Raw genomic sequence first — 19,059 nt, 5'->3', positions numbered from 1 at the left:
GTTGCGTTGTGTCGAAGATCTCATCAGCCACGAACTTATTAAATGGCGGGGCTCGAGGGGCTGAATGGCCCAATCCTGCTCCTATTCTTTTGGGGAAGGTTAGTTTCTTAATTCTGTAATTTTTGAGCAGCTAAACAACGTTGGAAGGAAACTCCCATGGCACCTAGAAAAGTGCAAAATCTTAGCTCTGCCGTGAGCTCATGCACCTGAGAGGTTAACCCTGTGATTCTCTATCCACAGATCTTCCAGGACCTTCGAAGTGTTTCCAGCATTTAGTCAACAATTCCAGATGCAGTATCTGCTGCATTTTGCTTTATATGTTAACGCAGTGTCCTCGCTTGTATTAACAAAAGCCAAAAATAAATTGTAGCTACCAGAAAATGGAATGTGTTAACTCGGCGTGCATTGGTGGTTCAGGGGTAGAATTCTCGCCTCCCACGCGGGTGACCCGGGTTCGATTCCTGGCCCATGCAGGTTAACATTTTAAACAATTCATTTCATAGCAAACACATCACTTGAGCACAAATAATATATTAGCTGTATCTGTGCAACTGGATCAAGGGTATGAATGTTCTGCTCCTGTTCCTTGTGCAACAGCTTTCAGGGGCTGAATGGCATCCTGTTCCTGTGTAACAGGTTCGATTCTTACACTGACAGACATTACATTGCTCACTTCCTCGTTAGTATAGTTGTGAGTATCCCCACCTGTCACGCGGGAGACCGGGGTGAAATTCCCCGACGGGGAGGAATTTTAACATTCCAAATTTTAAACCTTTGGGCAGCACCTGAACGTGCTCCTTGTAAAAGATCAACAGCGAAAAATTGAACCTAAAATAATTTTAAACGGTGAGGAACTGTATAAAAAGCTCCTGCATCAATTCCTCGTTAGCATAGTGTTCTCCTTCTGTTTGTCTTTTGTGCGGGGCACTGCGGAACGAGAGAGGACAGGGAAATGCAGATAACAGCGGGAGAAAGCACGTCTGATCTTTCAAGGGGACAGCACTGGCACGATTGGCCGAATGGCCTCATACTGTACTGCAAGCTTCCATGAATCATATGGATATCTGAGATATACCCACACAAAGTGAGCACACATCTGTGTTCGTGTATGTGTTTGAGCCTTTGTCTCAAGCAGTGCATTACTATTTTCTCTGTGTTGTCCTTGATATTTTGGTGCTGATTATTCAATATCCCGACGGCTTTGCTCTGACTATGTATCACTGAGAAAAGCACAGAAGCAAATAGATTTCAGGTGGACGCCTACCCGCAATTGATGCTGTGGTTTCTTGAACATGTCGTTTGTGATCTCGCCGAAAAAATGTCATCTGGTACGAAAGGTTTGCCTGGCGCGAAAGTGACCTGAATTTCAAAGCAGCAAGGAGGAAAGACTGCATTGTTCTGCTTGCTGGCAGGATGCTTTCCACAGCTTCCCTGGTGGTCTAGTGGTTAGGATTCGGCGCTTTCACCGCGGCGGCCCGGGTTCGATTCCCGGTCAGGAAACAAGTGCTTTTTCTGGCTGTTTGAAATGCCAGCAATCAAAGCACCCGCGCGAAACAATGCTTGCACCTCATCAACTTTTCAGCTTTCCACGCTGCTGTTGCCTCAACAGTTAGCAGCGCAACATTCGGTACCGAGAAGCAACATTCACTTCCTTGCCTTCTGTAAAATGCCTGCTGTTTCAAAGTCAGCAGGAAATGACATTGGGAACAAGACACCTTAAATGCCCACATTTATGTGTACCTCACAGTGTCAGAACAGTCACGGTTATTATCCGCCTTCCATGTATTATTTTGCCGACTGCATCTCCCTAACAAACTTAGCTGATCACAGCACGGCTATCAGTCAATTCATTGGCAGTGTGAAGAATGCCACATTAGCTACGTGTGCAAGACTCGAATGACAGAGTACCTGGGCCGTGATAATTTATCCTGATATTCATGAGGCCTTAACATTCGCTGCATAAGACAATTCTACCTCTGGTTACCATCCCTCCTGCCATTGGAAAGCGGTTGTCTTTATTTCCTCCATCAAATGCCATTGAAATTTTGCAAGCCTTTATTAAATTTCCTCTTAGCCTCCAGAGGAAAGCAATTCCAGCTTGTCCACACCATCAACATAACTGAAGTCGCTTGTACCTCGGGCCACACTGTAAGACGTCAAACGAGTTCTGTATGTCGGGGAGTCAAGGGTTATGGGGAGCGGGCGGAAAAGTTGCGTTGTGTCGAAGATCTCATCAGCCACGAAATTATTAAATGTCGGGGCTCGAGGGGCCGAATGGCCCAATCCTGCTCCTATTTATTCTTTTGGGGAAGGTTAGTTTCTTAATTATGTAATTTTTGAGCAGCTAAACAACGTTGGAAGGAAACTCCCCCGGCACCTAGAAAAGTGCAAAATCATAGCTCTGCCGTGAGCTCATGCACCTGACAGGTTAACCCTGTAATTCTCTGTCCACAGATCTTCCAGGACCTTCGAAGTGTTTCCAGCATTTAATCAACAATTCCAGATGCAGTATCTGCTGCATTTTGCTTTTTATGTTAACGCAGTGTCCCCGCTTGTATTAACAAAAGTCAAAAATAAACTGTAGCTACCAGAAAATAGAATCGATTAAGTCGGCGTGCATTGGTGGTTCAGGGGTAGAATTCTCGCCTGCCATGCGGGAGACCCGGGTTCGATTCCCGGCCAATGCAGGCTAATTTTTTTTAACAATTCATTTCATAGCAAACACATCACATGAGCATAAATAATTTATTAGCTGTACCTGTGCAAGTGGATCAAGGGTATGAATGTTCTGCTCCTGTTCCTGTGCAACAGCTTTGAGGGGCTGAATGGCATCCTGTTCCTGTGTAACAGGCTCGATTCTTACTCTGACAGACATTACATTGCTCACTTCCTCGTTAGTCTCGTTGTGAGTATCCCCGCCTGTCACGCGGGAGACCGGGGTGAAATTCCCCGACGGGAAGGAATTTTAACATCCCCAATTTTAAACGTTTTGGCAGCACCATAAAGCGCTCCTTGGAAAAGATCAACAGCGAAAGATTGAACCTAAAACAATTTTAAACGGTGAGGAACTGCATAAAAACCTCCTGCATCAATTCCTCGTTAGCATAGTGTTCTCCTTCTGTTTGTCTTTTGTGCGGGGCACTGCGGAACGAGAGAGGACAGGGAAATGCAGATAACAGCGGGAGAAAGCACGTCTGATCTTTCAAGTGGACAGCACTGGCACGATTGGCCGAATGGCCTCACACTGTACTGCACGCCTCCATGAATCATATGGATATCTGAGACATACTCACACAAAGTGAGCACACATCTGTGTTCGTGCATATGTTTGAGTCTTTGTCTCAAGCAGTGCATTACTGTTTCCTCTGTATTGTCCTTGATATTTTGGTGCTGATTATTCAATATCCCGACGGCTTTTCTCTGACTGTGTATCTCTGAGAAAAGCACAGAAGCAAATAGATTTCAGGTGGACTCCTACACGCACTTGATGCTGTGGTTTCCTGAACATGTCCTTTGTGATCTCGCCTAAAAAATGTCATCTTGTACGAAAAGTTTGCCTGGCGTGAAAGTGACCTGAATTTCAAAGCAGCAAGGAGGAAAGACTGCCTTGTTCTGCTTGCTGGCAGGCCGCTTCTCACAGCTTCACTGGTGGTCTAGTGGATAGGATTCGGCGCTTTCACCGCCGCGGCCCGGGTTCGATTCCCGGTCAGGGAACCAGTGCGTTTTCTGGCTGTTTGAAATGCCAGCAATCAAAGCACCCGCGCGAAACAATGCTTGCACCTCATCAACCTTTCAATTTTCCACACCGCTGCTGTTGCCTCAACAGTCAGCAGCGCATCATTCGGTACCGAGATGCAGCATTCGCTTCCTTGCCTCACAGTGTCAGAACAGTCACGGTTATTATCCGTCTTCCATGTATTATTTTGCCGACTGCATCTCCCTAACAAACTTAGCTGTTCACAGCACGGCTATCAGTCAACTCATTGCCAGTGTGAAAAATGCCACATTAGCTACGTGTGCAAGACTCGAATGACAGAGTACCTGGGCCGTGATAATTTACCCTGATATTCATGAGGCCTTAACATTCGCTGCATAAGACAATTCTACCTCTGGTTACCATCCCTCCTGCCATTGGAAAGCGGTTGTCTTTATTTCCTCTATCAAAAGCCATTGAAATTTTGCAAGCCTTTATTAAATTTCCTCTTAGCCTCCAGAGGAAAGCAATTCCAGCTTGTCCACGCCATCAACATAACTGAAATCGCTTGTCCCTCGGGCCACACTGTAAGACGTCAAACGAGTTCTGTATGTCGGGGAGTCAAGGGTTATGGGTAGCGGGCGGAAAAGTTGCGTTGTGTCGAAGATCTCATCAGCCACGAACTTATTAAATGGCGGGGCTCGAGGAGCTGAATGGCCCAATCCTGCTCCTATTTATTCTTTTGGGGAACGTTAGTTTCTTAATTATGTAATTTTTGAGAAGCTAAACAACGTTGGAAGGAAACTCCCACGGCACCTAGAAAAGTGCAAAATCTTAGCTCAACCGTGAGCTCATGCACCTGAGAGGTTAACCCTGTGATTCTCTATCCACGGATCTTCCAGGACCTTCGAAGTGTTTCCAGCATTTAGTCTACAATTCCAGATGCAGTATCTGCTGCTTTTAGCTTTTTATGTTAACGCAGTGTCCCCGCTTGTATTAACAAAAGCCAAAAATAAATTGTAGCTACCAGAAAATGGAATTTGTTAACTCGGCGTGCATTGGTGGTTCCGGGGTAGAATTCTCGCCTCCCACGCGGGTGACCCGGGTTCGATTCCCGGCCAATGCAGGTTAACATTTTAAACAATTCATTTCATAGCAAACACATCACTTGAGCATAAATAATATATTAGCTGTATCTGTGCAACTGGGTCAAGGGAATGAATGTTCTACTCCTGTTCCTGTGCAACAGTTTTCAGGAGCTGAATGGCATCCTGTTTCTGTGTAACAGGCTCGATTCTTACTCTGACAGACATTACATTGCTCACTTCCTCGTTTGTATATTTGTGAGTATCCCCACCTGTCACGCGGGAGACCGGGGTGAAAATCACCGACGGGGAGGAATTTTAACATCCCCAATTTTAAACCTTTGGGCAGCACCTTAACGTGCTCCTTGGAAAAGATCAACAGCGAAAAATTGAACATAAAATAATTTTAAACGGTGAGGAACTGTATAAAAAGCTCCTGCATCAATTCCTCGTTAGCATAGTGTTCTCCTTCTGTTTGCCTTTTGTGCGGGCCACTGCGGAACGAGAGAGGACAGGGAAATGCAGATAACAGCGGGAGAAAGCACGTCTGATTTTTCAAGGGGACAGCACTGGCACGATTGGCCGAATGGCCTCATACTGTACTGCAAGCTTCCATGAATCATATGGATATCTGAGATATACCCACACAAAGTGATCACACATCTGTGTTCGTGTATGTGTTTGAGCCTTTGTCTCAAGCAGTGCATTACTATTTTCTCTGTGTTGTCCTTGATATTTTGGTGCTGATTATTCAATATCCCGACGGCTTTGCTCTGACTGTGTATCACTGAGAAAAGCACAGAAGCAAATAGATTTCAGGTGGACGCCTACCCGCAATTGATGCTGTGGTTTCTTGAACATGTCGTTTGTGATCTCGCCGAAAAAATGTCATCTGGTACGAAAGGTTTGCCTGGCGCGAAAGTGACCTGAATTTCAAAGCAGCAAGGAGGAAAGAATGCCTTGTTCTACTTGCTGCCAGCTTCCCTGGTGGTCTAGTGGATAGGATTCGGCGCTTTCACCGCCGCGGCCCGGGTTCGATTCCCGGTCAGGGAACCAGTGCGTTTTCTGGCTGTTTTAAAATGCCAGCAATCAAAGCACCCGCGCGAAACAATCCTTGCACCTCATCAATTTTCCACACCGCTGCTGTTGCCTCAACAGTCAGCAGCGCATCATTCGGTACCGAGGTGCAGCATTCGCTTCCTTGCCTCAGAACAGTCACGGTTATTATCCGTCTTCCATATATTATTTTGCCGACTGTTTCTCCCTCACAAACTTAGCTGTTCACAGCACGGCTATCAGTCAACTCATTGCCAGTGTGAAAAATGCCACATTAGCAACGTGTGCAAGACTCGAATGACAGAGTAACTGGGCCGTGATAACTTATCCTGATATTCATGAGGCCTTAACATTCGCTGCATAAGACAATTCTACCTCTGGTTACCATCCCTCCTGCCATTGGAAAGCGGTTGTCTTTATTTCCTCTATCAAAACCCATTGTAATTTTGCAAGCCTCTATTAAATTTCCTCTTAGCCTCCAGAGGAAAGCAATCCCAGCTTCTCCACACTATCCCTCGGGCCACACTGTAAGACGTCAAACGGGTTCTGTATGTCTGATAGACATATATTTCAGCTACAGGGGAGTCAAAGGTTATGGGGAACGGGCGGCAAAGTTGCGTTGTGTCGAAGATCTCATCAGCCACGAACTTTTTAAATGGCGGGCTCGAGGGGCCGAATGGCCCAATCCTGCTCCTATTTTTTCTTTTGGGGAAGGTTAGTTTCTTAATTATGTAATTTTTGAGCAGCTAAGCAACGTTGGAAGGAAACTCCCACGGGACGTAGAAAAGTGCAAAATCTTAGCTCTACCGAGAGCTCATGCACCTGAGAGGTTAACCCTGTGTTTCTCTGTCCACAGATCTTCCAGGACCTTCGAAGTTTTTCCAGCATTTAATCAACAATTCCAGATGCAGTATCTGCTGCATATTGCTTTTTATGTTAACGCAGTGTCCCCGCTTGTATTAACAAAAGTCAAAAATAAATTGTAGCTAACAGAAAATAGAATCGATTAAATCGGCGTGCATTGGTGGTTCAGGGGTAGAATTCTCGCCTGCCACAACGGAGACCCGGGTTCGATTCCCGGCCAATGCAGGCTAATTTTTTTAACAATTCATTTCATAGCAAACACATCACATGAGCATAAATAATTTATTAGCTGTACCTGTGCAAGTGGATCAAGGGTATGAATGTTCTGCTCCTGTTCCTGTGCAACAGCTTTGAGGGGCTGAATGGCATCCTGTTCCTGTGTAACAGGCTCGATTCTTACTCTGACAGACATTGCATTGCTCACTTCCTCCTTAGTCTCGTTGTGAGTATCCCCGCCTGTCACGCGGGAGACCGGTGTGAAATTCCCCGACGGGAAGGAATTTTAACATCCCCAATTTTAAACGTTTTGGCAGCACCATAAAGCGCTCCTTGGAAAAGATCAACAGCGGAAGATTGAACCTAAAACAATTTTAAACGGTGAGGAACTGCATAAAAACCTCCTGCATCAATTCCTCGTTAGCATAGTGGTCTCCTTCTATTTGTCTTTTGTGCGGGGCACTGCGGAACGAGAGAGGACAGGGAAATGCAGATAACAGCGGGAGAAAGCACGTCTGATCTTTCAAGTGGACAGCACTGGCACGATTGGCCGAATGGCCTCACACTGTACTGCACGCCTCCATGAATCATATGGATATCTGAGACATACTCACACAAAGTGAGCACACATCTGTGTTCGTGCATATGTTTGAGTCTTTGTCTCAAGCAGTGCATTACTGTTTCCTCTGTATTGTCCTTGATATTTTGGTGCTGATTATTCAATATCCCGACGGCTTTTCTCTGACTGTGTATCTCTGAGAAAAGCACAGAAGCAAATGGATTTCAGGTGGACTCCTACACGCACTTGATGCTGTGGTTTCCTGAACATGTCCTTTGTGATCTCGCCTAAAAAATGCCATCTTGTCCGAAAAGTTTGTCTGGCGTGAAAGTGACCTGAATTTCAAAGCAGCAAGGAGGAAAGACTGCCTTGTTCTGCTTGCTGGCAGGCCGCTTCTCACAGCTTCCCTGGTGGTCTAGTGGATAGGATTCGGCGCTTTCACCGCCGCGGCCCGGGTTCGATTCCCGGTCAGTGGAACCAGTGCGTTTTCTGGCTGTTTGAAATGCCAGCAATCAAAGCACCCGCGCGAAACAATCCTTGCACCTCATCAATTTTCCACACCGCTGCTGTTGCCTCAACAGTCAGCAGCGCATCATTCGGTACCGAGGTGCAGCATTCGCTTCCTTGCCTCAGAACAGTCACGGTTATTATCCGTCTTCCATATATTATTTTGCCGACTGCATCTCCCTAACAAACTTAGCTGTTCACAGCACGGCTATCAGTCAACTCATTGCCAGTGTGAAAAATGCCACATTAGCAACGTGTGCAAGACTCGAATGACAGAGTAACTGGGCCGTGATAACTTATCCTGATATTCATGAGGCCTTAACATTCGCTGCATAAGACAATTCTACCTCTGGTTACCATCCCTCCTGCCATTGGAAAGCGTTTGTCTTTATTTCCTCTATCAAAACCCATTGTAATTTTGCAAGCCTCTATTAAATTTCCTCTTAGCCTCCAGAGGAAAGCAATCGCAGCTTCTCCACACTATCCCTCGGGCCACACTGTAAGACGTCAAACGGGTTCTGTATGTCTGATAGACATATATTTCAGCTACAGGGGAGTCAAAGGTTATGGGGAACGGGCGGCAAAGTTGCGTTGTGTCGAAGATCTCATCAGCCACGAACTTATTAAATGGCGGGGCTCGAGGAGCTGAATGGCCCAATTCTGCTCCTATTTATTCTTTTGGGGAACGTTAGTTTCTTAATTATGTAATTTTTGAGAAGCTATACAACGTTGGAAGGAAACACCCACGGCATCTAGAAAAGTGCAAAATCTTAGCTCAACCGTGAGCTCATGCACCTGAGTGGTTAACCCTGTGATTCTCTATCCACGGATCTTCCAGGACCTTCGAAGTGTTTCCAGCATTTAGTCTACAATTCCAGATGCAGTATCTGCTGCTTTTAGCTTTTTATGTTAACGCAGTGTCCCCGCTTGCATTAACAAAAGCCAAAAATAAATTGTAGCTACCAGAAAATGGAATTTGTTAACTCGGCGTGCATTGGTGGTTCAGGGGTAGAATTCTCGCCTCTCACGCGGGTGACCCGGGTTCGATTCCCGGCCAATGCAGGTTAACATTTTAAACAATTCATTTCATAGCAAACACATCACTTGAGCATAAATAATATATTAGCTGTATCTGTGCAACTGGGTCAAGGGAATGAATGTTCTGTTCCTGTGCAACAGTTTTCAGGGGCTGAATGGCATCCTGTTTCTGTGTAACAGGCTCGATTCTTACTCTGACAGACATTACATTGCTCACTTCCTCGTTAGTATATTTGTGAGTATCCCCACCTGTCACGCGGGAGACCGGGGTGAAAATCACCGACGGGGAGGAATTTTAACATCCCCAATTATAAACCTTTGGGCAGCACCTTAACGTGCTCCTTGGAAAAGATCAACAGCGAAAAATTGAACCTAAAACAATTTTAAACGGTGAGGAACTGTATAAAAAGCTCCTGCATCAATTCCTTTTTAGCATAGTGTTCTCCTTCTGTTTGCCTTTTGTGCGGGGCACTGCGGAACGAGAGAGGACAGGGAAATGCAGATAACAGCGGGAGAAAGCACGTCTGATCTTTCAAGGGGACAGCACTGGCACGATTGGCCGAATGGCCTCATACTGTACTGCAAGCTTCCATGAATCATATGGATATCTGAGATATACCCACAAAAAGTGAGCACACATCTGTGTTCGTGTATGTGTTTGAGCCTTTGTCTCAAGCAGTGCATTACTATTTTCTCTGTGTTGTCCTTGATATTTTGGTGCTGATTATTCAATATCCCGACGGCTTTGCTCTGACTATGTATCACTGAGAAAAGCACAGAAGCAAATAGATTTCAGGTGGACGCCTACCCGCAATTGATGCTGTGGTTTCTTGAACATGTCGTTTGTGATCTCGCCGAAAAAATGTCATCTGGTACGAAAGGTTTGCCTGGCGCGAAAGTGACCTGAATTTCAAAGCAGCAAGGAGGAAAGACTGCATTGTTCTGCTTGCTGGCAGGATGCTTTCCACAGCTTCCCTGGTGGTCTAGTGGTTAGGATTCGGCGCTTTCACCGCGGCGGCCCGGGTTCGATTCCCGGTCAGGAAACAAGTGCTTTTTCTGGCTGTTTGAAATGCCAGCAATCAAAGCACCCGCGCGAAACAATGCTTGCACCTCATCAACTTTTCAGCTTTCCACGCTGCTGTTGCCTCAACAGTTAGCAGCGCAACATTCGGTACCGAGAAGCAACATTCACTTCCTTGCCTTCTGTAAAATGCCTGCTGTTTCAAATGACATTGGGAACAAGACACCTTAAATGCCCACATTTATGTGTACCTCACAGTGTCAGAACAGTCACGGTTATTATCCGCCTTCCATGTATTATTTTGCCGACTGCATCTCCCTAACAAACTTAGCTGATCACAGCACGGCTATCAGTCAATTCATTGGCAGTGTGAAGAATGCCACATTAGCTACGTGTGCAAGACTCGAATGACAGAGTACCTGGGCCGTGATAATTTATCCTGATATTCATGAGGCCTTAACATTCGCTGCATAAGACAATTCTACCTCTGGTTACCATCCCTCCTGCCATTGGAAAGCGGTTGTCTTTATTTCCTCCATCAAATGCCATTGAAATTTTGCAAGCCTTTATTAAATTTCCTCTTAGCCTCCAGAGGAAAGCAATTCCAGCTTGTCCACACCATCAACATAACTGAAGTCGCTTGTACCTCGGGCCACACTGTAAGACGTCAAACGAGTTCTGTATGTCGGGGAGTCAAGGGTTATGGGGAGCGGGCGGAAAAGTTGCGTTGTGTCGAAGATCTCATCAGCCACGAAATTATTAAATGTCGGGGCTCGAGGGGCCGAATGGCCCAATCCTGCTCCTATTTATTCTTTTGGGGAAGGTTAGTTTCTTAATTATGTAATTTTTGAGCAGCTAAACAACGTTGGAAGGAAACTCCCCCGGCACCTAGAAAAGTGCAAAATCATAGCTCTGCCGTGAGCTCATGCACCTGAGAGGTTAACCCTGTAATTCTCTGTCCACAGATCTTCCAGGACCTTCGAAGTGTTTCCAGCATTTAATCAACAATTCCAGATGCAGTATCTGCTGCATATTGCTTTTTATGTTAACGCAGTGTCCCCGCTTGTATTAACAAAAGTCAAAAATAAACTGTAGCTACCAGAAAATAGAATCGATTAAGTCGGCGTGCATTGGTGGTTCAGGGGTAGAATTCTCGCCTGCCACGCGGGAGACCCGGGTTCGATTCCCGGCCAATGCAGGCTAATTTTTTTTAACAATTCATTTCATAGCAAACACATCACATGAGCATAAATAATTTATTAGCTGTACCTGTGCAAGTGGATCAAGGGTATGAATGTTCTGCTCCTGTTCCTGTGCAACAGCTTTGAGGGGCTGAATGGCATCCTGTTCCTGTGTAACAGGCTCGATTCTTACTCTGACAGACATTGCATTGCTCACTTCCTCGTTAGTCTCGTTGTGAGTATCCCCGCCTGTCACGCGGGAGACCGGGGTGAAATTCCCCGACGGGAAGGAATTTTAACATCCCCAATTTTAAACGTTTTGGCAGCACCATAAAGCGCTCCTTGGAAAAGATCAACAGCGAAAGATTGAACCTAAAACAATTTTAAACGGTGAGGAACTGCATAAAAACCTCCTGCATCAATTCCTCGTTAGCATAGTGTTCTCCTTCTGTTTGTCTTTTGTGCGGGGCACTGCGGAACGAGAGAGGACAGGGAAATGCAGATAACAGCGGGAGAAAGCACGTCTGATCTTTCAAGTGGACAGCACTGGCACGATTGGCCGAATGGCCTCACACTGTACTGCACGCCTCCATGAATCATATGGATATCTGAGACATACTCACACAAAGTGAGCACACATCTGTGTTCGTGCATATGTTTGAGTCTTTGTCTCAAGCAGTGCATTACTGTTTCCTCTGTATTGTCCTTGATATTTTGGTGCTGATTATTCAATATCCCGACGGCTTTTCTCTGACTGTGTATCTCTGAGAAAAGCACAGAAGCAAATAGATTTCAGGTGGACTCCTACACGCACTTGATGCTGTGGTTTCCTGAACATGTCCTTTGTGATCTCGCCTAAAAAATGTCATCTTGTACGAAAAGTTTGCCTGGCGTGAAAGTGACCTGAATTTCAAAGCAGCAAGAAGGAAAGACTGCCTTGTTCTGCTTGCTGGCAGGCCGCTTCTCACAGCTTCACTGGTGGTCTAGTGGATAGGATTCGGCGCTTTCACCGCCGCGGCCCGGGTTCGATTCCCGGTCAGGGAACCAGTGCGTTTTCTGGCTGTTTGAAATGCCAGCAATCAAAGCACCCGCGCGAAACAATGCTTGCACCTCATCAACCTTTCAATTTTCCACACCGCTGCTGTTGCCTCAACAGTCAGCAGCGCATCATTCGGTACCGAGATGCAGCATTCGCTTCCTTGCCTCACAGTGTCAGAACAGTCACGGTTATTATCCGTCTTCCATGTATTATTTTGCCGACTGCATCTCCCTAACAAACTTAGCTGTTCCCAGCACGGCTATCAGTCAACTCATTGCCAGTGTGAAAAATGCCACATTAGCTACGTGTGCAAGACTCGAATGACAGAGTACCTGGGCCGTGATAATTTATCCTGATATTCATGAGGCCTTAACATTCGCTGCATAAGACAATTCTACCTCTGGTTACCATCCCTCCTGCCATTGGAAAGCGGTTGTCTTTATTTCCTCTATCAAAAGCCATTGAAATTTTGCAAGCCTTTATTAAATTTCCTCTTAGCCTCCAGAGGAAAGCAATTCCAGCTTGTCCACGCCATCAACATAACTGAAATCGCTTGTCCCTCGGGCCACACTGTAAGACGTCAAACGAGTTCTGTATGTCGGGGAGTCAAGGGTTATGGGTAGCGGGCGGAAAAGTTGCGTTGTGTCGAAGATCTCATCAGCCACGAACTTATTAAATGGCGGGGCTCGAGGAGCTGAATGGCCCAATCCTGCTCCTATTTATTCTTTTGGGGAACGTTAGTTTCTTAATTATGTAATTTTTGAGAAGCTAAACAACGTTGGAAGGAAACTCCCACGGCACCTAGAAAAGTGCAAAATCTTAGCTCAACCGTGAGCTCATGCACCTGAGAGGTTAACCCTGTGATTCTCTATCCACGGATCTTCCAGGACCTTCGAAGTGTTTCCAGCATTTAGTCTACAATTCCAGATGCAGTATCTGCTGCTTTTAGCTTTTTATGTTAACGCAGTGTCCCCGCTTGTATTAACAAAAGCCAAAAATAAATTGTAGCTACCAGAAAATGGAATTTGTTAACTCGGCGTGCATTGGTGGTTCCGGGGTAGAATTCTCGCCTCCCACGCGGGTGACCCGGGTTCGATTCCCGGCCAATGCAGGTTAACATTTTAAACAATTCATTTCATAGCAAACACATCACTTGAGCATAAATAATATATTAGCTGTATCTGTGCAACTGGGTCAAGGGAATGAATGTTCTACTCCTGTTCCTGTGCAACAGTTTTCAGGAGCTGAATGGCATCCTGTTTCTGTGTAACAGGCTCGATTCTTACTCTGACAGACATTACATTGCTCACTTCCTCGTTTGTATATTTGTGAGTATCCCCACCTGTCACGCGGGAGACCGGGGTGAAAATCACCGACGGGGAGGAATTTTAACATCCCCAATTTTAAACCTTTGGGCAGCACCTTAACGTGCTCCTTGGAAAAGATCAACAGCGAAAAATTGAACATAAAATAATTTTAAACGGTGAGGAACTGTATAAAAAGCTCCTGCATCAATTCCTCGTTAGCATAGTGTTCTCCTTCTGTTTGCCTTTTGTGCGGGGCACTGCGGAACGAGAGAGGACAGGGAAATGCAGATAACAGCGGGAGAAAGCACGTCTGATTTTTCAAGGGGACAGCACTGGCACGATTGGCCGAATGGCCTCATACTGTACTGCAAGCTTCCATGAATCATATGGATATCTGAGATATACCCACACAAAGTGATCACACATCTGTGTTCGTGTATGTGTTTGAGCCTTTGTCTCAAGCAGTGCATTACTATTTTCTCTGTGTTGTCCTTGATATTTTGGTGCTGATTATTCAATATCCCGACGGCTTTGCTCTGACTGTGTATCACTGAGAAAAGCACAGAAGCAAATAGATTTCAGGTGGACGCCTACCCGCAATTGATGCTGTGGTTTCTTGAACATGTCGTTTGTGATCTCGCCGAAAAAATGTCATCTGGTACGAAAGGTTTGCCTGGCGCGAAAGTGACCTGAATTTCAAAGCAGCAAGGAGGAAAGAATGCCTTGTTCTACTTGCTGCCAGCTTCCCTGGTGGTCTAGTGGATAGGATTCGGCGCTTTCACCGCCGCGGCCCGGGTTCGATTCCCGGTCAGGGAACCAGTGCGTTTTCTGGCTGTTTTAAAATGCCAGCAATCAAAGCACCCGCGCGAAACAATCCTTGCACCTCATCAATTTTCCACACCGCTGCTGTTGCCTCAACAGTCAGCAGCGCATCATTCGGTACCGAGGTGCAGCATTCGCTTCCTTGCCTCAGAACAGTCACGGTTATTATCCGTCTTCCATATATTATTTTGCCGACTGTTTCTCCCTCACAAACTTAGCTGTTCACAGCACGGCTATCAGTCAACTCATTGCCAGTGTGAAAAATGCCACATTAGCAACGTGTGCAAGACTCGAATGACAGAGTAACTGGGCCGTGATAACTTATCCTGATATTCATGAGGCCTTAACATTCGCTGCATAAGACAATTCTACCTCTGGTTACCATCCCTCCTGCCATTGGAAAGCGGTTGTCTTTATTTCCTCTATCAAAACCCATTGTAATTTTGCAAGCCTCTATTAAATTTCCTCTTAGCCTCCAGAGGAAAGCAATCCCAGCTTCTCCACACTATCCCTCGGGCCACACTGTAAGACGTCAAACGGGTTCTGTATGTCTGATAGACATATATTTCAGCTACAGGGGAGTCAAAGGTTATGGGGAACGGGCGGCAAAGTTGCGTTGTGTCGAAGATCTCATCAGCCACGAACTTTTTAAATGGCGGGCTCGAGGGGCCGAATGGCCCAATCCTGCTCCTATTTTTTCTTTTGGGGAAGGTTAGTTTCTTAATTATGTAATTTTTGAGCAGCTAAGCAACGTTGGAAGGAAACTCCCACGGGACGTAGAAAAGTGCAAAATCTTAGCTCTACCGAGAGCTCATGCACCTGAGAGGTTAACCCTGTGTTTCTCTGTCCACAGATCTTCCAGGACCTTCGAAGTTTTTCCAGCATTTAATCAACAATTCCAGATGCAGTATCTGCTGCATATTGCTTTTTATGTTAACGCAGTGTCCCCGCTTGTATTAACAAAAGTCAAAAATAAATTGTAGCTAACAGAAAATAGAATCGATTAAATCGGCGTGCATTGGTGGTTCAGGGGTAGAATTCTCGCCTGCCACAACGGAGACCCGGGTTCGATTCCCGGCCAATGCAGGCTAATTTTTTTAACAATTCATTTCATAGCAAACACATCACATGAGCATAAATAATTTATTAGCTGTACCTGTGCAAGTGGATCAAGGGTATGAATGTTCTGCTCCTGTTCCTGTGCAACAGCTTTGAGGGGCTGAATGGCATCCTGTTCCTGTGTAACAGGCTCGATTCTTACTCTGACAGACATTGCATTGCTCACTTCCTCCTTAGTCTCGTTGTGAGTATCCCCGCCTGTCACGCGGGAGACCGGGGTGAAATTCCCCGACGGGAAGGAATTTTAACATCCCCAATTTTAAACGTTTTGGCAGCACCATAAAGCGCTCCTTGGAAAAGATCAACAGCGGAAGATTGAACCTAAAACAATTTTAAACGGTGAGGAACTGCATAAAAACCTCCTGCATCAATTCCTCGTTAGCATAGTGGTCTCCTTCTATTTGTCTTTTGTGCGGGGCACTGCGGAACGAGAGAGGACAGGGAAATGCAGATAACAGCGGGAGAAAGCACGTCTGATCTTTCAAGTGGACAGCACTGGCACGATTGGCCGAATGGCCTCACACTGTACTGCACGCCTCCATGAATCATATGGATATCTGAGACATACTCACACAAAGTGAGCACACATCTGTGTTCGTGCATATGTTTGAGTCTTTGTCTCAAGCAGTGCATTACTGTTTCCTCTGTATTGTCCTTGATATTTTGGTGCTGATTATTCAATATCCCGACGGCTTTTCTCTGACTGTGTATCTCTGAGAAAAGCACAGAAGCAAATAGATTTCAGGTGGACTCCTACACGCACTTGATGCTGTGGTTTCCTGAACATGTCCTTTGTGATCTCGCCTAAAAAATGTCATCTTGTACGAAAAGTTTGCCTGGCGTGAAAGTGACCTGAATTTCAAAGCAGCAAGAAGGAAAGACTGCCTTGTTCTGCTTGCTGGCAGGCCGCTTCTCACAGCTTCACTGGTGGTCTAGTGGATAGGATTCGGCGCTTTCACCGCCGCGGCCCGGGTTCGATTCCCGGTCAGGGAACCAGTGCGTTTTCTGGCTGTTTGAAATGCCAGCAATCAAAGCACCCGCGCGAAACAATGCTTGCACCTCATCAACCTTTCAATTTTCCACACCGCTGCTGTTGCCTCAACAGTCAGCAGCGCATCATTCGGTACCGAGATGCAGCATTCGCTTCCTTGCCTCACAGTGTCAGAACAGTCACGGTTATTATCCGTCTTCCATGTATTATTTTGCCGACTGCATCTCCCTAACAAACTTAGCTGTTCCCAGCACGGCTATCAGTCAACTCATTGCCAGTGTGAAAAATGCCACATTAGCTACGTGTGCAAGACTCGAATGACAGAGTACCTGGGCCGTGATAATTTATCCTGATATTCATGAGGCCTTAACATTCGCTGCATAAGACAATTCTACCTCTGGTTACCATCCCTCCTGCCATTGGAAAGCGGTTGTCTTTATTTCCTCTATCAAAAGCCATTGAAATTTTGCAAGCCTTTATTAAATTTCCTCTTAGCCTCCAGAGGAAAGCAATTCCAGCTTGTCCACGCCATCAACATAACTGAAATCGCTTGTCCCTCGGGCCACACTGTAAGACGTCAAACGAGTTCTGTATGTCGGGGAGTCAAGGGTTATGGGTAGCGGGCGGAAAAGTTGCGTTGTGTCGAAGATCTCATCAGCCACGAACTTATTAAATGGCGGGGCTCGAGGAGCTGAATGGCCCAATCCTGCTCCTATTTATTCTTTTGGGGAACGTTAGTTTCTTAATTATGTAATTTTTGAGAAGCTAAACAACGTTGGAAGGAAACTCCCACGGCACCTAGAAAAGTGCAAAATCTTAGCTCAACCGTGAGCTCATGCACCTGAGAGGTTAACCCTGTGATTCTCTATCCACGGATCTTCCAGGACCTTCGAAGTGTTTCCAGCATTTAGTCTACAATTCCAGATGCAGTATCTGCTGCTTTTAGCTTTTTATGTTAACGCAGTGTCCCCGCTTGTATTAACAAAAGCCAAAAATAAATTGTAGCTACCAGAAAATGGAATTTGTTAACTCGGCGTGCATTGGTGGTTCCGGGGTAGAATTCTCGCCTCCCACGCGGGTGACCCGGGTTCGATTCCCGGCCAATGCAGGTTAACATTTTAAACAATTCATTTCATAGCAAACACATCACTTGAGCATAAATAATATATTAGCTGTATCTGTGCAACTGGGTCAAGGGAATGAATGTTCTACTCCTGTTCCTGTGCAACAGTTTTCAGGAGCTGAATGGCATCCTGTTTCTGTGTAACAGGCTCGATTCTTACTCTGACAGACATTACATTGCTCACTTCCTCGTTTGTATATTTGTGAGTATCCCCACCTGTCACGCGGGAGACCGGGGTGAAAATCACCGACGGGGAGGAATTTTAACATCCCCAATTTTAAACCTTTGGGCAGCACCTTAACGTGCTCCTTGGAAAAGATCAACAGCGAAAAATTGAACATAAAATAATTTTAAACGGTGAGGAACTGTATAAAAAGCTCCTGCATCAATTCCTCGTTAGCATAGTGTTCTCCTTCTGTTTGCCTTTTGTGCGGGGCACTGCGGAACGAGAGAGGACAGGGAAATGCAGATAACAGCGGGAGAAAGCACGTCTGATTTTTCAAGGGGACAGCACTGGCACGATTGGCCGAATGGCCTCATACTGTACTGCAAGCTTCCATGAATCATATGGATATCTGAGATATACCCACACAAAGTGATCACACATCTGTGTTCGTGTATGTGTTTGAGCCTTTGTCTCAAGCAGTGCATTACTATTTTCTCTGTGTTGTCCTTGATATTTTGGTGCTGATTATTCAATATCCCGACGGCTTTGCTCTGACTGTGTATCACTGAGAAAAGCACAGAAGCAAATAGATTTCAGGTGGACGCCTACCCGCAATTGATGCTGTGGTTTCTTGAACATGTCGTTTGTGATCTCGCCGAAAAAATGTCATCTGGTACGAAAGGTTTGCCTGGCGCGAAAGTGACCTGAATTTCAAAGCAGCAAGGAGGAAAGAATGCCTTGTTCTACTTGCTGCCAGCTTCCCTGGTGGTCTAGTGGATAGGATTCGGCGCTTTCACCGCCGCGGCCCGGGTTCGATTCCCGGTCAGGGAACCAGTGCGTTTTCTGGCTGTTTTAAAATGCCAGCAATCAAAGCACCCGCGCGAAACAATCCTTGCACCTCATCAATTTTCCACACCGCTGCTGTTGCCTCAACAGTCAGCAGCGCATCATTCGGTACCGAGGTGCAGCATTCGCTTCCTTGCCTCAGAACAGTCACGGTTATTATCCGTCTTCCATATATTATTTTGCCGACTGTTTCTCCCTCACAAACTTAGCTGTTCACAGCACGGCTATCAGTCAACTCATTGCCAGTGTGAAAAATGCCACATTAGCAACGTGTGCAAGACTCGAATGACAGAGTAACTGGGCCGTGATAACTTATCCTGATATTCATGAGGCCTTAACATTCGCTGCATAAGACAATTCTACCTCTGGTTACCATCCCTCCTGCCATTGGAAAGCGGTTGTCTTTATTTCCTCTATCAAAACCC

General features: G+C 45.9%; 10 non-coding genes across 10 annotated transcripts; all 10 read left to right on the top strand.

The window, feature by feature from the left end:
- The first annotated feature begins 402 nt into the window (after nt 1-402).
- On the top strand, nt 403-473 carry trnag-ccc (transfer RNA glycine (anticodon CCC)). The gene has a single exon. It is a non-coding gene; the product is annotated as a tRNA-Gly (tRNA).
- Nucleotides 474-2,616: 2,143 nt separating this feature from the next.
- On the top strand, nt 2,617-2,687 carry trnag-gcc (transfer RNA glycine (anticodon GCC)). The gene has a single exon. It is a non-coding gene; the product is annotated as a tRNA-Gly (tRNA).
- Nucleotides 2,688-4,749: 2,062 nt separating this feature from the next.
- Nucleotides 4,750-4,820, top strand: trnag-ccc (transfer RNA glycine (anticodon CCC)). Its single transcript has one exon. It is a non-coding gene; the product is annotated as a tRNA-Gly (tRNA).
- Nucleotides 4,821-5,760: 940 nt separating this feature from the next.
- Nucleotides 5,761-5,832, top strand: trnae-uuc (transfer RNA glutamic acid (anticodon UUC)). The gene has a single exon. It is a non-coding gene; the product is annotated as a tRNA-Glu (tRNA).
- A 3,140-nt stretch (nt 5,833-8,972) lies between these two features.
- On the top strand, nt 8,973-9,043 carry trnae-cuc (transfer RNA glutamic acid (anticodon CUC)). Its single transcript has one exon. It is a non-coding gene; the product is annotated as a tRNA-Glu (tRNA).
- A 2,124-nt stretch (nt 9,044-11,167) lies between these two features.
- Nucleotides 11,168-11,238, top strand: trnag-gcc (transfer RNA glycine (anticodon GCC)). Its single transcript has one exon. It is a non-coding gene; the product is annotated as a tRNA-Gly (tRNA).
- A 2,062-nt stretch (nt 11,239-13,300) lies between these two features.
- On the top strand, nt 13,301-13,371 carry trnag-ccc (transfer RNA glycine (anticodon CCC)). The gene has a single exon. It is a non-coding gene; the product is annotated as a tRNA-Gly (tRNA).
- Nucleotides 13,372-14,311: 940 nt separating this feature from the next.
- trnae-uuc (transfer RNA glutamic acid (anticodon UUC)) lies at nt 14,312-14,383 on the top strand. The gene has a single exon. It is a non-coding gene; the product is annotated as a tRNA-Glu (tRNA).
- Nucleotides 14,384-17,536: 3,153 nt separating this feature from the next.
- trnag-ccc (transfer RNA glycine (anticodon CCC)) lies at nt 17,537-17,607 on the top strand. Its single transcript has one exon. It is a non-coding gene; the product is annotated as a tRNA-Gly (tRNA).
- Nucleotides 17,608-18,547: 940 nt separating this feature from the next.
- Nucleotides 18,548-18,619, top strand: trnae-uuc (transfer RNA glutamic acid (anticodon UUC)). Its single transcript has one exon. It is a non-coding gene; the product is annotated as a tRNA-Glu (tRNA).
- Nucleotides 18,620-19,059: the final 440 nt, after the last annotated feature.

This window comes from Somniosus microcephalus, unplaced genomic scaffold, assembly GCF_052327205.1.
Source record: "Somniosus microcephalus isolate GS21.2 unplaced genomic scaffold, FLI_Smic_1.0 unresolved_chr8, whole genome shotgun sequence".
Taxonomy (NCBI): domain Eukaryota; kingdom Metazoa; phylum Chordata; class Chondrichthyes; order Squaliformes; family Somniosidae; genus Somniosus; species Somniosus microcephalus.
Note: the sequence above shows the minus strand (reverse complement) of the source record. Positions and strands in the feature narration are given on the sequence as shown.